Source organism: Telmatherina bonti (genome assembly GCF_933228915.1).
Source record: "Telmatherina bonti genome assembly, chromosome: 1".
NCBI lineage: Eukaryota > Metazoa > Chordata > Actinopteri > Atheriniformes > Telmatherinidae > Telmatherina > Telmatherina bonti.
In genome coordinates, this window is record NC_136619.1 from 25,829,574 (window position 1) to 25,852,286 (window position 22,713).

Consider the following 22,713-nt stretch of genomic DNA (forward strand, 5'->3'; position numbering starts at 1 on the left):
CACTTTGATTTAATGAATGCACCAATTCACATATAAGTTATCATACTGAATGCTAAAACTTGGTTTATGTCTTTACAAGGGGTTCTAAAGGTTGAACAGGCTTCAGGAAACTAGTGGTCAGTTTGGCCACTTGTATTGACAATCTCATTATTTCGGTCATTACCCACAGCTCGTGACCATCAGTCAAGGTAGGAATGTAGATTGAACAGTGTTATGGAGAAAAGGGGGTGGAAACACAAAATTTAAATGGCAACTTAGTACAAGATAAAAATGGGATTTTTTTTTCAAAGGGATTCTAACAAAAAACAAGGACAACTTAAAACATCCTGTGAAGAATGGAGAAAATACACTATTTAACAAAAAAAAAACTCCAAAAGCCAACCAAAAGTGTAACCACAGATCAAAAACTCCCAGACAGTAGGAGCTTTGACTTTTAGCTCAGCTCCTTTTCACCAATGCAGGCGCCACACCAATCTGCCTGTTGATCTCCGTCTTTCACTCATGAACAAGACTTGGAAAGCACACTCCACCATTTTTTTGATTCAGGAACATTGTTTCAGATGTGGAGGTGATAATCCTCACCCCAACAGATTCACAATCAGCTGCAAATCACTCAAGTGAGAGGTGGAGCTCATGATTGGATGAAGCCAACAGAATCAAATCTGCAATAAAGCAAAGATCCAATCCTAAAGCCATCAAACCAGATCTCCTCAACACCTCTGCTTCTGTCCGTAAAAGTTATGAACAGAAACGTTGACAAAAGGCAGCCTTGACGGAATCCAACCGTCACTGGAAACTAATCCATTTTACCTCCAGCGATGTGGACCGGGTTTTTGGTACTAGTTGTACAGGAGCTGGACAGCTCATACATAAGCGGGCCTGGTACTTTATACTCTTGGAGCCCCCCCCATAGGATTTCACAGTTGAATGTCTTCTCCATACCCCATCCAAGACCAGACCCCAAAGAGGGTATGTAGTTGGTCCACTCTTTGTGACCAGGACATAAACCACACTACTCCTCCTCCTCCTTCAACATCTGGCCTCAGCTCCAGAGAAAAGAAAGCCCATTCTTTGGTACCCTCATCCATCGGAAGATGGTGGGACTGAGGAGGTCTTCAAAGTATTCCACCAATTTGTAATGTCCCAAGTCAAGGTGAGCAGCTCCCCATTACCACTGTACACAGTGTTAATGGTGCACTGCCAACTCACCACTAAGTGGTGATCAGTTGACAGTTTTGGTACGACAAAGTCTGTCATCAAACTGCATCCTGCCAAGTGCACATATGGACACTTGTGCTTGAACATGGTGTTTGTCTTGGGCAATCAGTGGTGAGCACAAAAGTCCAGTGACACCACCCTAATCCTAACACCACTTGGATTCAGATCAGGGGGGTCATTCCTCCAAATCATATCCCTCCAGTCTCACTGTCATTGCCCACGTGAGCACTGGAGTACCCCAGCAGAACTAGGGAGACACTGAAATGAGGGCTCTCCAACACTCAGTGGAAAGACTCCAAAACTGGAGAGTACTATGACCTGTTGTTCAGACCATACACACAAACAAGTTTTTTAAGATGACCTGTAAGCTTGAGGGATGACAATGTATTAGATGAAAATTCATACAGCCATGGAAGAAAAATAACTTATGGAGGTTTATTGCATGTAATTCTTAGTATTTAAACTTCACTTAGTATTGTTTGTTTTCTAGGTTTTTCTGGGGTCATATTTTCAGCCAGTTGTTTTTTTTTTCTGTATGTAGCACATGGGTTTTATCTTCCAATTCTAACCAAAAGCCAAAGTTGTGTTTCCCCAAATTTCATACTATTCCCTGTGCTCTTAAAATAAAATCTAAGTCACCTCCTTTCTTTTATTTTGCTCCCTCTATAATTCATCTTTTTACCTCATGTGGGAGCAGACTACGTGAGACAATCAATCAAATCTTTTCATTATTTTCTGCCCTCGACTCAGACATAAAACATTAAGGAATATGTCATTGGCAGAAGCTGCAGTGTGATCTGGGGAATCAGTAGAGGTTTGAATACTATATGGCAAAGGGAAGCAGCTTGTCAGAAGTAAGAAAATCTGCATGCCTCCTAGGATACACAAAAGGAAATTGTATCTCATGCAGGGGAGCCACAGGTAGCAGAGGGGAAGCTGTCAGTACTGCAGGAGATATGGGACATCACACACTCAGACATAAAAAAGAAACTGGAAATTGCCCAAGTAGCTACCTCTCCATTGAAAATAATTGTAACCCCTGCCAAAGATGAAATGACTCGACACTTACAATCTGCAGCTTCCCAGCAGTGTTATTGAAAGCAGAAAAACAGATTTACTAGAACAATGTATGTGGGCATCAAACATGTGCTTATCACACAGCCAAAAAGCTTCACATGCGGAAATGTCACTGTTAATTTTTTTTTTTTTTCATGAGAATGAATCTCTGTTGTAATGGTGTTGCCACGGATACAAGTCCAAAGCTGCATATTCTTAGATATCTCCAGGCATCAGAGCATAGGTGAACAAATTAACTGAAAAGACTTGACAGGGTGTAATTGCCTTTAGATGCAGATGAATCTTTAATCTCTGCCCTTTTTATTTTACACTTGAATGCTTTGACAAATGAAGTAGTTGACAAATCTGTTTGTTTGGCTGTGTGTCTGTCTCAGCAGAACTTTATAATAATGTTTGAAGTGGAAATGAAATTCTAGACATGAAAAAGTGGAGATGCTTTCGGTTTTAGCACATTTTTTAACCAGGTATTTCCAGGTAATATTAAAATTAAAGAGCTAATAATCAAATATATTCACAGGCTGGCAATTTTACTGCACTTCATAGTGCAATTCTTGAGCATATTTGATCACGTAATCATACCTTCTTATTAACTCTGAATAATCAATCATTTTATTTTTTAAGCAAACAGTTTCTCCTTTTAACTGTGTTAAGGATTTTTTTGTAATGTGATAAATAATGAACACACTGAAAAAGACAACACTAACACTAATAATATGTTTATGAAGTAGGTCAATAAGCTGCTAACACTTCAAAATCTCACAGTTTCACACAACAATTTGTATTGATTTTGAGTTTCTAGCCAACTCTATTGTATCCTGAGTAAAAGTCTCCATTGCATTCACCTGCTGGTCTCTGACTGTCTGAGGTCTGGTGCCAAATTAACTATCATTTCCAAGTTCTAAACACATGTGCTTGTTACATTATGAAATGAGGTTCAAGTTAAAGTGAACTCCAGTGTTGAACTTTAAACGACACAAGTGCAAGTGTTCTGCAGAAATTTCCACTTTGCACAAGATCTCCCTTTAAAATTGATCCAATTGAGGAAGTGCATTCGCTGAGCAAGGAAGTACTTGTGAAGCTCGGAAGGAATGAGGAACATCTGAAACAGTAAGGGTTAACCAAAGTTTAATCACACTTCAAAGGCCAATTCAGTCTGTATCCGTCACACCTGCAGAGCACTGGTTTGGACCAGGCACATGTCTATGGTTCATTTTGCAGATACAATCATTTGCCTTGTGACTGCTCACACACAATACTCAGCCCCGACGTCACTGGCCTGAGACAATCACATTCAGAAAAAGAGGAGACCCTCCATCACAGATACCTTCTAACAATATCCTATCTTCAATCTGGATTTAGAGTCTGCCTCCACAGCATTATTGAGCAAGACATCTTGTGGATACTGGAGCAAAGCTCTGTTTCTATTTTCATCCTCCTGATACGTCTGAAACAGAAAACAGACAAGCTGACAGTTGTTATTCAGGTTTTTGCACTGAATTTAGATCTCTCCCTAAGAGATTTAAATTAGTCTAAGTTCCTGCAAAGATGCACATTTTCACGTAAATCTTACTTACTAGTTTGTGACTTATTAGGTTTTTTGGGGATCAATAAGAATATAAAAATATATATAGTAAATACACAACAAAGAGAAGACAGATGACATGTCTGTTCTTCTGCACCTGTCAAACATATCAAGTCTCTTTTTTTCTGCTGTTATATAACTTTCGGAAATAGAAAAAAAAAACTGCATCTACTCAAGTACTGCTTGGAGCAAAAAATAATCGAATAAAATTGAGGTACTACATTTTCCCCTTTTTGCATATTTAATAAGAAAACAACAACTGATAAACATGAAAGCCACAAAGGTCACACCTATTAATATTTCCACCTGCGACCTGATACATAAATGCACCTACATGGATTCACCATAGCAAACAAACCTGTTCCAGACAGAGAAGAACAATCTGCATGATGCGTCTGAACAACCAGACAAATGTGTAGCACAGCTACAAGATAAAACTTCAGAGCAATACTACACTTCATCTGTAACATTAGCTGAATGAAGTCAGAAGAAATCTTCTGTCTCTTTCATCTGAGTCTCTTTTGAATGTAATTTTCATGAATCATGTGTTTGATGTTCAAGGCTATGAACAAACGCTCTGACCTAGATGCAAAATTAATCATTTCTGGCAAACAGCATCTGTCAAGCAGATGGAGAGAAACGATCTGATGGTATGCACTTTAGAAGGAGAGAAGCTCATTTTTATGGTCACCTGATTCTGAACTTATCAAGGACACACACGGCACAATAAGCTATAATCCTGAGTATATTGCCGGAAAAAATCCATCACCAGCCTGTTTCTGAATGTCTTTACTGAACTCAATTGGAGCAGCCTTGGAAAACTGGCAGCCTGCTATATTGAAGCTCAAAAAAAGGTTTCTATCTAACTCATTTAGTTGTATTTACTTTTTGAACCACTTCCTGCTCAGCGAAGAAATCAGACCCTCTGACCTGTAGACTGTACAATCTCCCAAAACTTAATTTTCAGTTACAGAAGTTACATCCTATTAGACGTGGGAAAAGTAAACTTCTGTTACGCTGCATAACAAGCATGCAAAAAGTATGAAGGTATTTGGATTTAAGGAGGTAAACTTGCGGTGATACAAAAGCAAAAGTTTTATGGACAGGGTTATGTGAGAGACAGAGACACGATAAAACCTGGAGAAAACCTTTATGACAGTTGCACATAACTTGGATAAAAATTATAATTGTTTGCCATCAAGTTTAGGATAATGGGTTCTCCTTATCTTAAGTTAGAATAAACTTTGCATCATCAGATTTCAGGCAGTAGCCTAACTTGTAGACTTGGTCCAACCAACCAATTGTTCTTAAAGGTCAAACGATTGAAGTTATTTCCAGTTGGAAATTTACTGGCAGCCAATTTGTAAACAGAAGAGCTTCTGGAGGTGTCGGCGTGAGACTTAAAGGTGACAGCTGACGGGTCGCAGTCAATGACAATCTATGAGCTCATTTCTGTAAAATACAGATTAAGTCAGATGACAGCTTTGTCAGCGAAGCATATCAAGGTGAGCAGTGAATCAGTTCAGATCAGTCCATGTTTTCTTACTGCTGACCTAAGTGTGTGGATGGCAGAATATCACAGACACACTTTTTCACTCTGTCACTGCGATGGGACACATTTCTGAAACAAAGAGGAAGCAAGCAGAGCCACAGGGCTCAGACTGAGATTAGCTCTTGTCAACAGGATCAGGGTTCTCCTTGCCATTAATCTCTTTTTCATTTCTTTTCAACTTCACTTGGTGGCTTCCTCTGTATCAGTGTTGCAGCTGGTGTTTGTTATAAATATTTGATGATTAAAAGATGCTGAAATTGCATAACGAAGGTTCTGGAAAATGTTCAGTATTGTTACTTCTGCCTTTTTCATAATCTGTAACTCACATTCTCATATTTTTAACAGATTTTACAGCTTCCTGCAAATGGGGAGATTTTAAGTGCTATTGTGCTCTGTCTCCTCTGCAGGGTATAGGTCCTGGCACTAACTGTGAGATAACCATATAAGTGCAAACAGCTGCTAGAAAAACTACAGGAAGAATGGGAAAATATGCAGCAATCTGTTTTAAATTAAAAAAAAGCATCATCATCGGCTTTCATCAGTGTGTTTAATGTATATGCAATGTAGGAAATGGAGCAAGAAAGCAGAATCCAGATACAAGGTTTTCAAACTAACAAATGAAAAGTAAAGGGTGAATATAGACTGATCATTACCCAGAGAGCAAATTTGGCCCATGTGAATGAGTCTCCAGAGTAGTTTCTAATCAGAGCCGTAGAGTCAGCAGGGAGAAGTCTGAACAGCATAAGCGAGGCAGAGGGCAGTGTGTTAACAATCACTTCTTCAATATGCTTTTCACTCTGCCATCCCCAAAGAAAACAAATGACCCGAGCAGGATCAAGCACGAGGTTAGCAAGTCAAATTTAGTTTTCCTTGGAAGTGGCAGATGCTGTACTTGCTTGAAATACTAACAAACCCTGTCAGTTAAATGTTGACAGACTGCGAGGATGTACACAGGTTGCAAGTCATGCTGGCACAACACTGCCGGGTACAGTGTCATAAAACTGTGTTCACAACTGCAGTGACTTTAGACAGCAAATTCAAGCCTGCTGATGCACTATGCATACTGGCTTACAGGTTTTAGGACTGTTTCTATGATCAGTGTTTGGCACAAATGAAGCAGTCGGAAGGACGATTTTGGGTTTGAGATCCATCGTGCATGACAGTTTCCAACTCCTGCACCCAACACCTTCGTATCAGAGCATTTCATTTAAAAGGGAAAAGGGCATAAAGAGCTATTTTGCTGCTGGAACCTCTTCCAGTTCATCCTCTTTACAAGCACATGGGAGGATGAGGTGTATACAGTATATGGGACTGAAGAGCATTCGCTCATAAAGAACAACCTGAACTGTTCAAACTTCATCTAAGAATGAATGCTGGCTGACGGATGGTGTCAGACTCTGTCAAGCTGTATGGACAAAAGATGGTGGCTGTCTTAGCTTTACTGTAACGCTGACCTGGATAAATAGTTGGAAAGAAGATAAATGAATGAACCTCTGCAATATAGCCTGCATCAAGACAATTTATAATCTTTTAGCCATTTAATGTTCTGGAAAAATGCAAGCATGTGAAACCAAGCTTTTAAAGGCCTTTAAGTTAAAGGGCTATTTTTTTTTTTTTTTTTCATAATTTATCATTTTCTTGTGTCCGCATTATGAGCATGACATTTAATCTGTATTGAGGTAACAACTGGGTGAACGACCACATTCACATAAATATTGAACAGCTCTAAGCACTTCAACCTGCTCCATTCCCAGCGATGCAACCACCCCCATCCCGTCACACTGATGCTGTCAGGTTCTGTGCTAAGTTGGCATATCATTCGTCGTGACAGTCGCCCTGCAAAATCATCTGTGAAATACAAAAATGTTGCCTCTGCAGATCCCAAGCAATAATGAATGGTCCCTTAAAACATGTTAAAAGAAATAAATTAGTAGTGTATCTGTGTTGTTTTTACAGGACCAGGTGGCAAAATGGTCATTGATATGCTCAGTGGTGCCTCATATATGGAGGTGGGAGTAGCAAATAAATCAGAATTAGTTTTAAAGTGGTGTTTTACCACGAGATAAGGAAAGTAATGACAAACATATTGCCAGGTAGTTTGATACTGACTCGATGAAGTGTGTCATATCAATTTCCTTTGTACATCATATCAACACAATGAGACAAGGACACACTTCATCAGAATCAAGCATATTGTCATTATACTGAAACGGTATGAGATTTTTCAATAATATTAAACTAAATAGACTCAAGACTTGACAGTTTTACTAAATATTATCCAATCCTTCATCAAAGATGATTTTAGTCAAACAAACACAATGATGGTGAAAGAATGAAGCTGATTTTTTACTCAATCAAAAGTAAAAATACAAATAAGAAATACTCTAAAATGAAAAGTAAAAGTAATAAAAATACAAATGCTTAATTTGTATTATCAAATAGTTGTCATATCAATATTTTTGCATTTTATTTTGTAGAGTTTTTTGTCTCCTGTGTTGCCACTAATTGTCACACCTGCTCCTGGTTTAGTCCCTCTGTGTGCGTGCACCATCTTCTGCTTCTGGTATTCATCAGTCCTGAAACTGGATTCTTTCCACCTGCGTGCGTCCTTCCATGCTGTTATGAGCGTTTAAACTTCATACAGTCCATACAATCACTGAAATAATCTAATCCAGATTTGACTGAACTGAATTGTAAAGATTTCATCTCGTCTTTGTTAAAAATAACATTAAATTTAGTTGTAAAGGAGCCCTTTTCCACATTTATTCTTGCAGGTTCTAACTTCAGCAAAGTGTGGAAGTGTGTTGGAATTGGTGACAAATCAGCTGAAAAACAGCAACAAATACTTCATGTGGACTGATGAGATGTGGCACAAACATACCAAAACCCTGCTACAATAGACCTTCTGTGCTGTCACAAACTATAAATATTGGTTTTACTTTTCACATTAAGTAGTGTCTGTATTTTGTAAAATGTTGCATTTTGGCATGACCATGGGCCATAGCAGAGGGTAGCAAATAGATCCATTGTGCACAGATGGTGATGCACTGATGTTTTTACCAAATAAAACTTAAAAAAGCTCATAGAACAAGGTGCTGTAGTGTAAGTAATTTTATTCTCACAATGGCTCCAAGTTCATGTCTAGTGCTGCGTTTGGAGGCAAATTATCAGTTATTTTTTCCACTTTCTTCAATCACTATAATCCAGATAAGCATCTGTTTTTGACAGCTCTATAAGATTCTTAATTTAAACTGAATGGGATCGTTAGAGATTTAATGAGGCTCAACAGACTCCTTCGATTAGGAGCTTGATAGCGTCTAATCGGAGGAGTCTCATTCAGCCATGGCAGCAAATTTGAGTGGGAGGTGCTGAACCATTTTTGTAAATTCTGATTAAACAGCACATAAATCACACCTGAGGCCAGTGAAGAAGGTAATTAAACTTTGTCTTTTATTAAGATACATAAATATATTATTATTATTGTTGTTGTTGTTGTTGTTGTTGTTATTAATAATAACATTAATAATAATAATAATAGCTTCTACATTTGATTAAATATCGAGATGTAAAGTGTGTGAATGGTTCAGTCGCCTTCAGGGACAGGAGAGAATAAACATGGAATTCAAAGATTTTTTTCCTGGATGCTGAATCTGTTATGATTGCAAGAAGTGATATGGTTTCTTGGATATGTCCATAATTTGTGGCAAACCAAAGGGAAGTTGAGGAAAAAAAACTGTGTAATTTGAGTTTATTTGTTATAATTTGTTACATGAGTTTATTGTATTTCTACATGAAAAATAGTAAAGACTGAGAGGAGTTGAACTGGCATGTTTCTTTTCAACCTGCATACAAATATGCATGATATTACTTCATACACATGGAGCTCTCACCTATCGCTCAGTCACATCACATGTTAAAAACTGTTGTTTCCAAAAAGGAAATGGATGCTTTCACCCTTTTTTATTGAGAACCTTCTGATGTTTCTGAGACCTGAAATCAGGGGAAAAACAGTGGAAAAAAATCACAACTTAACATGAAAGAAAATCACAGAGCAGCTAGAGGTGGTTAAGAAGAAATAAAGCTGACAGAAGTGCTACACCACCATGTCTTTGAGTTATGTTTTGCAAAACAAAGGAAGAAAATGGAAAAAGAACAAAGAAAAAATGTATTCACACAACTGTTCCCCTGGAGAGGTTAATGCGGTGTCCAGACAAATGTTCACTCTTTGGATGTGGTTACTTTGCATTCGCTGTGCTGTACAAAGGATTTGATTATCAATGAGCCGATGCGTCCCTATAGATTTACCCGTCCAGATTAAGAAGATTTAATTCCCGAAGAGGGAGGCATATGCTGTGATGTGGGTTTAAGAGATGTTCGGCATTTTAAGGTCATTTCTTGCTCTGTACTAAAGATTTTAAATCAATTTCTGGTGTTGATGTATATTCCCTTATCTAAAGGTTTAAAAGATAATTCAGAGCACACATAAATGACAGCTTAATATTTCTAAACGTGTGTCAACTGACTTGCCTTTTTTTGTTTTGTTTTGGGGGTTTTGTTTTGGGGGTTTTGTCAGATTTCTAATATTGTCGTTTCCAGGATTTTTTCGTTTATTTTTTTCTTCTGCTCAAGCACTACATGTCCTTATCTGAGGGTGAATTTGAGTGCATTAACTTTCCATCAGATGAATTTGGTGCAAATGATTTGCATTTACCGGTTGTAACAAGTATGATAACAGGTATGTCTCATGCAGTTTCGGTAAGTCATCCATGAGCAGAAAGTTAATGGAAACAAGTTTTAACCAGTTTTCAGATTAACAGAACTGTTCATACAGTTCACAAATTTTCCTCTCAGCACATTGCACTTTGTATCTTTTAAATGTTTTTATTTTCTGAACATGTGTCACTGCATGTACTCATAGTCACAGAGTAATGATAAAGAGGTGTGTTGCAGAATGAAAAGGAAATGCGATCACTGAACAATTTTGTTTCAGGATCCAACATTCTGGCAGGTTTCATTTCATAATATCAACATGATGGTCAATTAAGTCCTAAACGGTCTGGTTACACTGCCTGCATATTATGATGATGATCGTGGTGATGAAAACATAAACATACTGGCAGGAGTGTTTTTCTATCTGCCACTCTTCTTCTTGATGTCTGCAGTCCCAGAACATCCACAGAATCAAACCACAAGTGGTTTGACATGTGATCACATTGAAACACCAACAAACTGAGCTCAAAAGGAAACAGTTCTTCTTGCTGAAAGACATCATCCTTGGTTGTTCGTGTTTAGAGTCTGAAACAACAAAAAACGAAGTAACAGGACAAAGTGTCAAATTCTGTCTTTGCTGTTCATCTTGAAACACCTATAATCTCATGACTACAGATTCCTGTTGCAGCCATGGGTAAAAAAGCAGTAGAATTCTCCTGGCTGTCTATTCATATGAGTCTTTATGAATTCTTGTTCACTTTCTCCTTGACCTTCTGATCTTTATCATATAAAGTATTTTGTTTTTATTTTTCTATTGAACCATACCTGTATTGACTCAGGTTAAGAAGACACTTTATAGGAAAATCATCAAAACCTCAAGACTTTGCATCTTCATATGATGCCAAAAAATTTCGACTATTGGGATCTGCTTGAAACCTGCCTGTCAGTCTCATGAAGTATTGATTATTGGTAACGTACCAACTTGGCCCAATTGTGCACTTAGTAATGGTAGAAATATATTTCATGTACCACTGGAAAAAGACTATGCTGTGGTTTAACACATCATATGGTGTTATTAAAATGTACCTGGCACGGTGATTATACAGAATCAGAAAAAATACTTTATTGTCAGCAACTCTGCACACACAAGTCCTTTTCCCTGGGTAAATAAAATAGCAAACATGTTACCACCATATGTTGGAATTTAAGGTGAAACACATGCAGTTTACAATAACTAAAATATCTGCAATGGAGTGAATGTGCAGTCTGAAAAATTCCAGCTGCATCACAGCTGGCTCAAATTAAATTGATCTCTGATAAGCTCTGCACCAGTCTGCTATTGATCCATCAGGGCAGGACAGTGTGGGCCTTGAGGAATGGAGTTGGGGTTTTCTGTTCAGAAAGCTAAAATACATATTGGATGTATCTCTCAAAAATGTACTTTGTTAAATCACTGAGGCATCAGGTAAATTTTAGGCCTGACTTTAGTCACTCTTAACCACTGACAGCTAAAAGGTCAGATGGAAATTCAGGGAGCAGGACACCTCTTTACCTGGGTTGAGCAGACATCTCAGGCCTTGTCACGTTACCCTAAGTCTGAACTGAGTTTTCCTCCCAGCTGCTCAACTAAGGCCTCACCCTGTCAATCCGCTCCACTGGGATCTATCTCTGTCTGAGTCTATGCAGGGAGACATCTGTCAACATGTGTAACACACTCCAAGAACAAAACTAAAGCCTGCACCATGTGGGAGCTTGCTTTCAGTGCCAATACATCTCAAACAGCATGGAAAAGCAGGGTGGCTGATAGGAAAAAAAAAAAGAGGGAGACACATTAAAGAAAAAGCAAATGACTGTCAGACATTCAACACAGATTTTCTAGTCATTTTTGGAGCTAATTCTGAGGAGCAAAAAGTCGCTTAAACTATGCTAAATCCTATAATCCTAATCCTGATAAAAGGCTGCAAGATGTTTAATCAATTAAATCCTCTCTTTACATATATTTAAGGGTATTTAAACATTTATTTCATTTTTTAATGCAGCTAAACATGAATACAATGATCCAATGAGCAAGTATTATGAAGCATAAAAGCCACTGAGCAATTTCATTATTCTGAAAGGCAGATCAGCAGTATTGATGACTTATGTGCATTATGTGGATAATGAATATTCAGCAAACTGTTCGAAAAGAAAAAGGCTTTCCAACAAAGAGAAGCGACTGAATTAGTGATGCTCTGATTTTCTCAGCTGGGTGAAACCTCAGCACTTTTTCCAAAATAATTCGGACAAGTTCACTCTAACATTGTGCTGAATGGTTTAGCAAAGAAGAATAAATGCTAATACAGCTAATCAATATCAATACAATTACAGTTATGCTATGATCAACAAAACAGTACACAAAAGCAGGAAAGTGTTTGCATGTGTGGGCATATTTCTCCCACTCTGCAACATTGCAGTGGATAGAAATTTCTGTTTCTTTTTTTAAACCTGAGCCTGTAGACAGGAGGGTTGAGCAGAGGTGTCACTGTCTCTCATCACACACAGTTCTGCATGTTCTTCATATTGACACATCAGGGGAAGTTTGACTCATGACAACCACTGGGACACCTTAATAAAGGCCTGATTCTTCTGTATTTAATGTCTGAGTTCAAAGATGGAAATGGCATCAAGAGCAGGACATTTCTCTCTTTTTTTTTGTTCATTTTTAATCATATTTTACATCTGACATTTGTTGTGCAACACTCATGTTAACATTCATCAGCTCTTACAATATTATGGGTCAATTTTATGCTCTGACTAAATGACATCTTACATGTGAAATCTATTCACAACGTATGAAATCCAGCTCTTAGTTTTTCTGTATGGCAGTCATTCCTGATAGTCAGCAGCAAAAACAAAAAAGTAGAAAAGCAAAAGTCATCTAAGAGTCATTTAAGCTCTTTATCACGTTCATAAAAAAAGATTTGGAGAGTGATTACAGTTGGACACCTGCTGGTTCAGAGTCAGTCAGGAACAACTCATTAAGAAAGGAGACAATAGATTCACCAATATTCACTAGCTATTCATCATTTATTGATTCATTAGCACAGGATCTCCGTCTGTTCTTTGGTAACATAACGTTATGCATGATATAGACTTCCATTTAGAGTTATTAGAAAAAAACTTTACAATCACTTATCTTTCCGTTTTGGTTTAAAATAATGATTTTCTGGTTGCCTGGTTAGTTTGTCGCTTGCACTTTATTTCTTCATTGGTAAATATGATCATGTAACATGTTATTTTTAATCTAGGTGCCATGTGTGTCATGTTTTTGTTAGCTTTTTGAGGGCTTGAATTATTCATTCATCATCATTCATAATCCTAACCACTTAGTCCGATTAGGGGTCGCAGGGAAGCTGGAGCCTATCACTGCAGTCTTTTGGGTGAAAGGCGGGGTTCACCCTGGACAGCTCGCCCATCCATCGCAGGGTCACTCAGAGACAAACAACCACTCACGCTCACTCTCCCTCCTATGGGCAATTTAGAATTAACATGCATGTCTCTGGACGGTGGGAGGAAGCTGGAGTCGGCTTGAATTAATGGAAGAAATATTTTTTCATTAATAAGCTAACAAACCGCTCTTGACTGTCCTTTGTTTGGCCTCAGACAGGGAACTGTACTGGGCATAAGCACAGCAATCACAGGGTGACTTTGATAAATTACTTTATTTCCTTTTCAGATGTTGAGGGAAGACATTTTTCTGCTGGGTGTTACATTACTTCTTTGTCCTCTCAGAATGATGCCAACTGACTTCACCCAAGGCAGACAGTACATTATATTGACTAGTTTCATACAAGAGAAGGAGCACCTCCTCTGTTTTTCTAGTCTCAAGAAAATTGTCTGTCCCACAATGATGCCTTAGGGCTAAAGGCAGTGCACTGTCACTGGAATTTATAGCTAGTCTGTTTTGGGAATACACACTTGGCTTGATGGGTGCAGAGACACTGCCCTGAACAATGTGAGTGCGTGTGACAGCAGGTGTCCATCTCATTCTGTGGGTCTTGGATGCTCAAGATTTCTCTCATTGGCTTTCTGAGAGATTGGTAATGCTGCACATGAAACCTCCCTCTATAGAGGGTTTCAAGGTGTGATAGAAAGGGTTTAAGATGCTGCCAGTGAATTCTCTTGAAGCTCTGCGAGGGACTTTTGTTAAATACCATTCCCTCTTTGTCTCATAGAATCCATGTTCTACAATGTACTCTGAACAAGCCTAAATTAACACACACAATAATCATTTATTCTTTGGTTTGACGGGCTTTTTTTTTTTTTTTAATCCTTCAGTTTTTCTTACATAAAATTTGGTATCTTTGTCAAATATTTTATATATTCGATCCATGGAAACAAAGTGTTGTTCAAGTTCAGCTACAATACAATGCCAGTTCACAGAGCCTCAAGCTGATAGTGTTTGTTGTATGTTGACCTCAGGAAAAACCACCTTGCTGACAGCTGAAGGGGATCCAAATAACTGGATTAGAACCTTGTTGTCTTTCATATGAGATGCAAACATGTCTTAGATACCACTGCAGCTCAGGAACATGCACTTAAACAGGATTCTCAGACAACACAAACATTACTTAACGAATATAGCCCTTGCATATTTTTGATGTTACACCCTTCATTAAATAAGCTAACATGACACAGTAATAATCACAACCAAAGAGTAGCCGTGGCAACTGGCTTTCCTTGCTCAGCTTCAGTAGCAGCCAGTGATGATACAGATGCAATACTGAGAAGTTAACTAGATCTGTCAATCATCGCTGCTAGTTGTCTGTCAATCAAACACTTTTAATTATAATGCAGTCCACCAGACTGCTGTAATCCACTATCATCTTGATGATAAACATAAGGTAAGGTTATTGCTTTTCTAGAATCAATAAAATGTGTAAATAATTATATATGACAACAGGGAACTGTAGTCATTTACTGTATGTACATCCTAATCTCACATCCATATATACAGGAAACTTGTATTTAATGCGTATTACAGCAACAGAGTAAATTTGGGATAGATGTGCAACAAAGGGCTGAAAATGAAAGCAGTACTAAAGAGAAAAGAGCTGGAGGAATTTACTCAGTTAACTCATTTGCAACAGGTCACCAACTGATGATCTGATGCAAAAAGAGCACTTTAGAAAGGCAGATGGGCAGAGATTCAGCCGTCTAGAAACGTGTCTATAAATTGTGGAGTATTTTTAGAATAATTAAAAATGAAGACGCTAAAGACTTATTTTTGTCATTTCCCAAAAGGGATTAATGAAGTAATTTTCATTTAATTTAACCTTTAGTACATCATCAAATATTTTGGAGAATCTGGAGATGGCTCTTAGTGCAGAGGACACTGCTGAAAATCAGTAGGCCGATTTGATTTTTGTGATCCTCTGACTCAGGCAGCGCTACACGGAAAAAAGGAATGAAACTGTCTTGGAAATCATTAAGTGAGCTTGGGGATGCTTAAAGAAATCACTGAATGAACACTATGTCTTCTTCAAATCCAGGTTAAAGTTCTGTCAAGTAAAGGCAAAGTCATCACGTCTCAGATTAAAGAAAAAAGGGACCACTCACTTGTTATCAGAGATCAGTATGAGGATGCATTAATGCCTATCACACTGGCAACTTCCACATCTAGAAAATAACTAATGATGAAAGGTATATACAGGTTTTAAAGCAGCATATCCCCTCAAAAGGAGAGGGTGTGTGTGGTGTATATTCCAGAAAGAAATTAAAAATTAAAACTCATTGGAAAATACTTAACTATTTCAATCTGCTCTGATCCCTGGTTGAGTGTAGTGAGCTGATATTTCAGTCTAACATTAACCAAGTCAGTTCCTCAAGGAAACAAGGACAGAATCACTAGGAGATAGAACCTGAATCAATACAAAAGTGCTTTCGGGAACCGCAAACGGAATGATTAGCACCTTGTCTCTTATTCACTTTGCCCTGTTATAGAAAAAAACACTTCAGCTTGTCTCAACTGAATGCTCTTGGCCCCAACAAATCACATGATAAAACCATCAGACCCCCAGGTAAGACCCAGGCAGAGTGTAAGCAGAGCTGAAATCAGACACAGGGCTTGTCACTGATGACTCAGACAGTCCCTCAAGCCCAACACAATTTGGCACACAGGACAGCCAGGATAGCTCTACCTCAGCATATTCATGCAGTGTGTGCTCTGAATATTAAGCACACATTCAAGTCTGCTAGTCATGTATGTTAAGTGGCAATGCCACACACAATCTCTGTCATGTACAGAGTAGTCTATCATCTATAATAAAGGCAAATTAGATGACAAATGTAAGCCATGTCCTGGATGTATGAGGACTGCAACAGACTGTACGGTGCTGTATATAAGGTGGGTGCCACAGGGAACACAACTCAGTTGGTGAGTATAGATGAATAATTCAGACAAGCTATAGTTGTTAATAATGTTGTTCATGTTCTGTATGCTGAGAGTTTGGTCAATTAAATTTGCATTCCAAAGAGGATTTTCCCCGTGCTGTTCTGATTCCTTAATGGATGACTTCTAAACTGGTGGAGCCATTCAGCACCATAAGTATGGAGCTGCAATAATCCTGAAGCGTTTGTGCGTCTCTCTGGGATATGCTAATGCTTCAATATGGACATTATGTGAGGTTAAGAGCGATAATTGTAAAAGGTGAAAAAATTAAAAGGTAAAACTGAAAACATGATAACCACAAATGTGATGTAGGCTGTGTTTTATTATGTTTAAGCTCTGCAAGGGGTGAAAAAATAAACCACTCCAAAATAAAATAAACAAAATCTAGAATATGTATTTTCCAGAAAGCAACTGCACACATAAATCTGACAACTGCATTTAACTTATCTTGCGTATTGAAAACACAAGCATTTGAAATCTAGAACAGTAGCTAGCCACAGTTACAGTGCTGAGAAAGATAATTGGGAAGGGACTGGTGCCTTGCACAAAGGCACGTCAGCTGTGACTGAGAATGGAGCTAAACAACACCGCTCCATCTTGCATCTTTCCTGACGGAATGCGACACAAACCAGCAACCTTTGGGTCAAAAGGAACATCTCTACCCTCCAAGCTGTCTTTACTGTGGCTGACCCAAATTACAGCTGAGTGCCACCTTCATAATTAATTTTAATAAATATTTAACATGACACAGCTGGACAAGAGAAGCATAAATATAGTCCATGCAAATTATATTCTGCACAGCGTTAAAATTGACAAACTATTCAAAACAAAACACACCATCGATAATGATAAAGGTCCAGTCTTTTGAACATAAGGTCTTTATTTGGCCCCTTAACAAACTTGTTGTTGTGTGTGTAGGATTACCCCATGTGATATGTTATCTATTATGCTTCTTGGTATCTATTAGAAAGACAGAAAACAAGAATCAGATTGTTTTCAGTTGAGAGCAGTTTTAATCACAAACTGATCAACAATGTCTCAGAAGTTGTGTGTGTGATATACGTCACATTGGGCTCTATGGGGTGAAAGAATCCTCATTTGGGAACTCCATGAAAAATGAAGACAGGAGACAATCCAAGGAGACAAACAGGGTCTGACATGCAATTAAGTCCTGCAATGAGGTTTGGATCAAGGTCACAGTGGTATCATGTTACATTTAACAAAGTAAAACACACACACACACACACATCAGGTCTTGTTTCTCATTTCTAATAAACACATTTAACTAACAGGAAATATAAGAATAGCATTTGAATTTAGGAGTGTGACATCCAAGGCCATACAGTCACAGCAACAGAAGCAGAGCAATTTTGTTGATTCTGGCTCAGTTAAATAAAGAGGCAGTCTTGCTGTTATTAAGCCGTAACTTAGTGAGAAAGCATGCACATCAACACAATCTGTCAGCTAGCTCACTAAACTGGAATAGCTTGATTTTTATCATAATTAAGTACATCTGTGCCTCAGCTGCCGTGACAAGCTGACAAAATGGCACCTGTAAAAAAAAGGTGTTATGAATGTTGTTAGTGGTCTCACACCTGCGCTTCACAGCAAATCAAATGTCGATTGCTTTGTAATTTAGCAGTGATCTGCATTTTATGCAAATGGTTAAAAAAAAAGGAAAATACAGTACAAGCTCAAAAAAAAACGGTATAATTTACATGAACATGTTTTGAGTGACGGCTGCACGGTGGCGCAGTGGTTAGCACTGTGGCCTCACAGCAAGAAGGTCACTGGTTCGATCCTTGGCTGGTTTGGTCAGTGGCCTTTCTGTGTGGAGTTTGCATGTTCTCCCTGTGTATGCGTGGGTTCTCTCCGGGTACTCCGGCTTCCTCCCACCATCCAAAGACATGCATGATAGGTTAATTGGTTACTCTAAATTGCCCCTAGGAGTGAGTGTGAGCGTGAGTGGTTGTTCGTCTCTCTGTGTGGCCCTGCGATGGACTGGCAAGCTGTCCAGGGTGTACCCTGCCTGTCACCCAAAGCCAGCTGGGATAGGCTCCAGCTTCCCCGCGACCCTGAATTGGAATAAGCGGTTCAGAAAATGAATGAATGTTTTGAGTGTTTGGAATATTTCAGATAATTCGACTGCATTATGTATTCACAAGTAATGTCATCATATGCAAATACATGTTTCTTTTATTGCAAAGAAAAAATAAATCATGCAGTCTTTTTAAATACCTGACAGGCTATTTGTACACTTCCTTCATCATAATGAGCCTTCAAGGTTATTGTTTCTTCACAACCTTTATACCCAGTGTCAAGAGCACAAGTGATGCGTTTGAGGGAGAGAAAAAGTCACGGGAAGACCTGTAGTGCCATCTACTGACTGAGATTTGACCCACCATGTAGATAAAGCAAGGTTTCATATGTTCAACTCAGTCACTTCATCAGGTTTAGGTTTGACAAACATATTTACAGTCTCAGGGGATGCAGTTATACTAACTTTTTAAGGTTTAAAATGACATTACTTGAACACTTTTTATTGTATTAGACAGATTACAGAGATTTTAGATACATACTGCTGGTGGCAATTTCAGGTTCAGCACCTTCTTCGACAACAAACTTCAATTTGCCAACAAGACAGAGGAAATTTTACAAAATGCCAACAGCAGGAGCATCTCAAGAGAAGGGTTAAATCATGTAGAGTCAGTACAATTTTTTAAGGTTTAAAATAGTTTCATTTAGGGTTTTATTACGTTATTTGCAAGTAGTTTTCTTAATTTTTAATACTGTAATAAGCCTGCTAGATTACTATTACTTTACATGTACCATTATTACATTCTATGATGCCTCATTTACCACTTGGATTACTTCTGTTATCTGTTTGTCATGTTGTTTATGACTGTTTCTCTTATTACATCACACTGCTTACCTATAAAGAAGCCGTACCTCTTGGGTAGGAATTGTGTTTCTAAATTCGTATGAACAACAATCCAGTTGAACTTGTGCTCTCAGGGTGGTTATGGCGACTTACTGTATCTACTGAGAGTAGTTTAGTCATTGTAAACAGAAAACAAAAACCTTTTGCCACAGTAACAAGGATCAGAAGAGCTTTGTCTTCCAGTACAGTACATTTTAATTTTCTCAAAGTTTATTGGCTTATTGGAAATTGCAGATTTTTCCAGCCTTTTCCCCTCAGACTATTTCCATAAAGACTTTCTATTGGTTTTGTTTGTTGGTAACCTATGCTCCCCTTCTAATAACATGCACAGTAACAGTGTGGTTTTTACTGTCATACTCTTGTCTGATCAGTTTCTAGATCCAAATGTTTTATTCAAGTCAGTTCAATTCAGCTTTATTTGTACACCACTTCACAACAATGTCATCTCAGGGCACTTTACAGACACATCCATTCGAGCCAATTCATAATAAATAGCTCAGTTAAGGAAAACCAACAGATTGCATCAAATCTTGACTTCAGTCCAATCCCCCATCCTCAGCATGCACAAGGCAACAGTGGAAAGGAAAAAAAAAATTCTAACAGGAAGGAGAAACCTCCGGCAAAACCCGGCTCATCTACCAGGAAGACCTGCAGAAAGAGAAGAAATACATTAAAGATGCGAACACTGACAAATGACATATGTTTAAACACAGGAGATAAGGAGCAGAGAGATGAAAAGGAAGTGCTCAGTGCATCATGGGATGTCTCTCAACAGTCTAAACCTATGGCAGCAAAACTAAGGGATGGCTAGACCCCCTAACTATAAGATTTATATATAAAAAGGAAGGTGTTAAACTAAATGTTGAAGTTGTCTGCCTCCCGAACCCAGAGTGGGAACTGGTTCCACTTAGAAGGGGTCTCAAAGCCAAATGCTCTTGCTCCTATTGTACTCTTAGAAACTCTGGGAACCACATGTAAACCTGCAGCCTGAGAGTGAAGAGCTCTGTTTGGAATATAAGGAACTATGACTTCTTTGATATACTCAATGGAGCTCGGTCATGGAGCGCTTTACATGTAAGGAGAAAAATTCTTTATATATTTAACAGAGAGCCAAAAGAAAGATGCTGAAACTGGTGAAATTGATCTCTTCCACTGGTTCTCATCAGAACCCTCGCTGCAGCATTTTAGATCAGCCGGAGACTTTTGAGGACATATTTCTGACATCTCATAAATGAAGATTTGCAGTAATCCAATCCTGAAGTAACAAAAGCCTGGACCAGTTTTTCTGCATCTCTCTGAGACAGGATGTCCATACTTTTTGTAACATTAGCTGGTGGAAGAAGGTGGTTTTAGAAACCTGTTTTAAATGCGAGCTGAAAAACCAATCCTGGTCAAAAATAACTACAAGGTTCCTCACTGCAGCACTGGAAGCCAACCTTCATCTCGTCTGTGTTGAAGAGGAGAAAATTCAGAGTTATCCAGGTCTTTGAGTATTCAAGACATCTTTACAATCTAATTTATGCAACCAGCCTCATTTTGGGTTTTTCCAAACTTCCTTTTTGTCAAATTCAGCACACTACAGATCTTATGCTAGTTTGAGCAGAAAAATGGACTTAAAAGAAGTTACTTTTTTTATTATTATTATTAATTTGTTGCAAAGAAACCATTTCTGACACCACAGGAATGCCCCCCCATAATGTGGATTTCAATCACCAGTAAAATCTGTAAGATACAGACACATTCATATCCCCAGGTACATACACGGTAGAGAGAGAACTGACTTTTGTCTTACAGAGTGAAGAAAAATAAATATAAAACACGGAACACTGAAATAAAATAGCATTAAATTATATATAAATTATATACAATATAAAATGTAATTATACTTAAAAAGCCACATTGATACAGTGGTGCAAAACCATAGTGCCATGTGAAGAATTTATTTGTGACTCTCAGAATTTCCTAACCTTGTTTCTATAATGTATAATTATAGTGACTGATTTTAAAACCAAATGAATCACCATTTTAGTTTAAAAATGTTTATAAAGTACTCAATACAAGCCCATGAGATTACACAACATTGTCAATTAACTGGCCTTTAAAATAGTATTAAAACTTCTTAGAGGTTTGCTAGGTGCAGAACTGTCAATTTTGGAACAGGCGTTGATGCTCAGCAGTTTTAGGGTCTATTGTAAATGACAAACCTTCCACAACACTAAATACATGACCATTATTTCTAACATTAATTCAAGAATTGATTTAATAAGAATAAGAATAAGAATTTTTTTTTAAAAATGCATACATTCATAAAGTTTGAACTGAGCATCAATCTCTTTCATATCAAAGGTCCAAGCAAGGTTAAAACAACATGAGTGGAAGCCCACATCAAAGAAAATCCAGTCACAGCTAACTTCACAGCAGCTGACCAAAGCAAGTGTGGCTTACCTCAAAAGTGAAAAGCTAGTTTGTGCTGACTTTACTGGCACGCTGGGCTTAATTAACTTGGAGTGTTTACTGCGAGACAACTGGCTTCATTTTGCTTTTGATGAATGATTGATGTCCCACAGGGCCAAAGAAGCAAACAGTACGGGCTCAAAACAAGCGTCAGTGACTGATCGAGAAAATCATTAAACAACCATGCTGAGACAGGCATATTTCATACATTTTAGTGATGATTTTTTGCGTAATCAGTGTTTTTCAATGTGAATGTCTGCAATGACAGTTATGTAGAACTTATAGTTTGGTAAAATAAAAACAAATCAGCCTCAGACAGGTTGTTCAATGATCGCGTTTAACGTCCTCATCTTTAAGTCGTTCATGTGTGAAAATGCTAATTTTTTCTGGTTTCCTGCTAATTTTGCTCATTTAATTGTGTAATACTAAAAAGGTATATATAGAAGATCAATCCTTGTGCTCATCGATACTCTCATTCATGGAAATGTCAAGGAAATGAACAGGGGGTAAAAAGGTTTCCGCTGTTCTCTAGTTTCATTTTAAAGGAAAAGAAGCCAAACAGGTTTGAATGTATTTACAAGGAATTCATTCTTTCTGAACACTGAAGTTTAGTTTGTACCAGACACATTTGGGTATTATACAACAAAACACATTGTCAACAGAAACTTCCAGACAGTCTGGATATGCAGGTCTGACCACTTTACAAGTCAAATAAAATGCACCAGCTCACACTTTGAGCTGGTTGATAT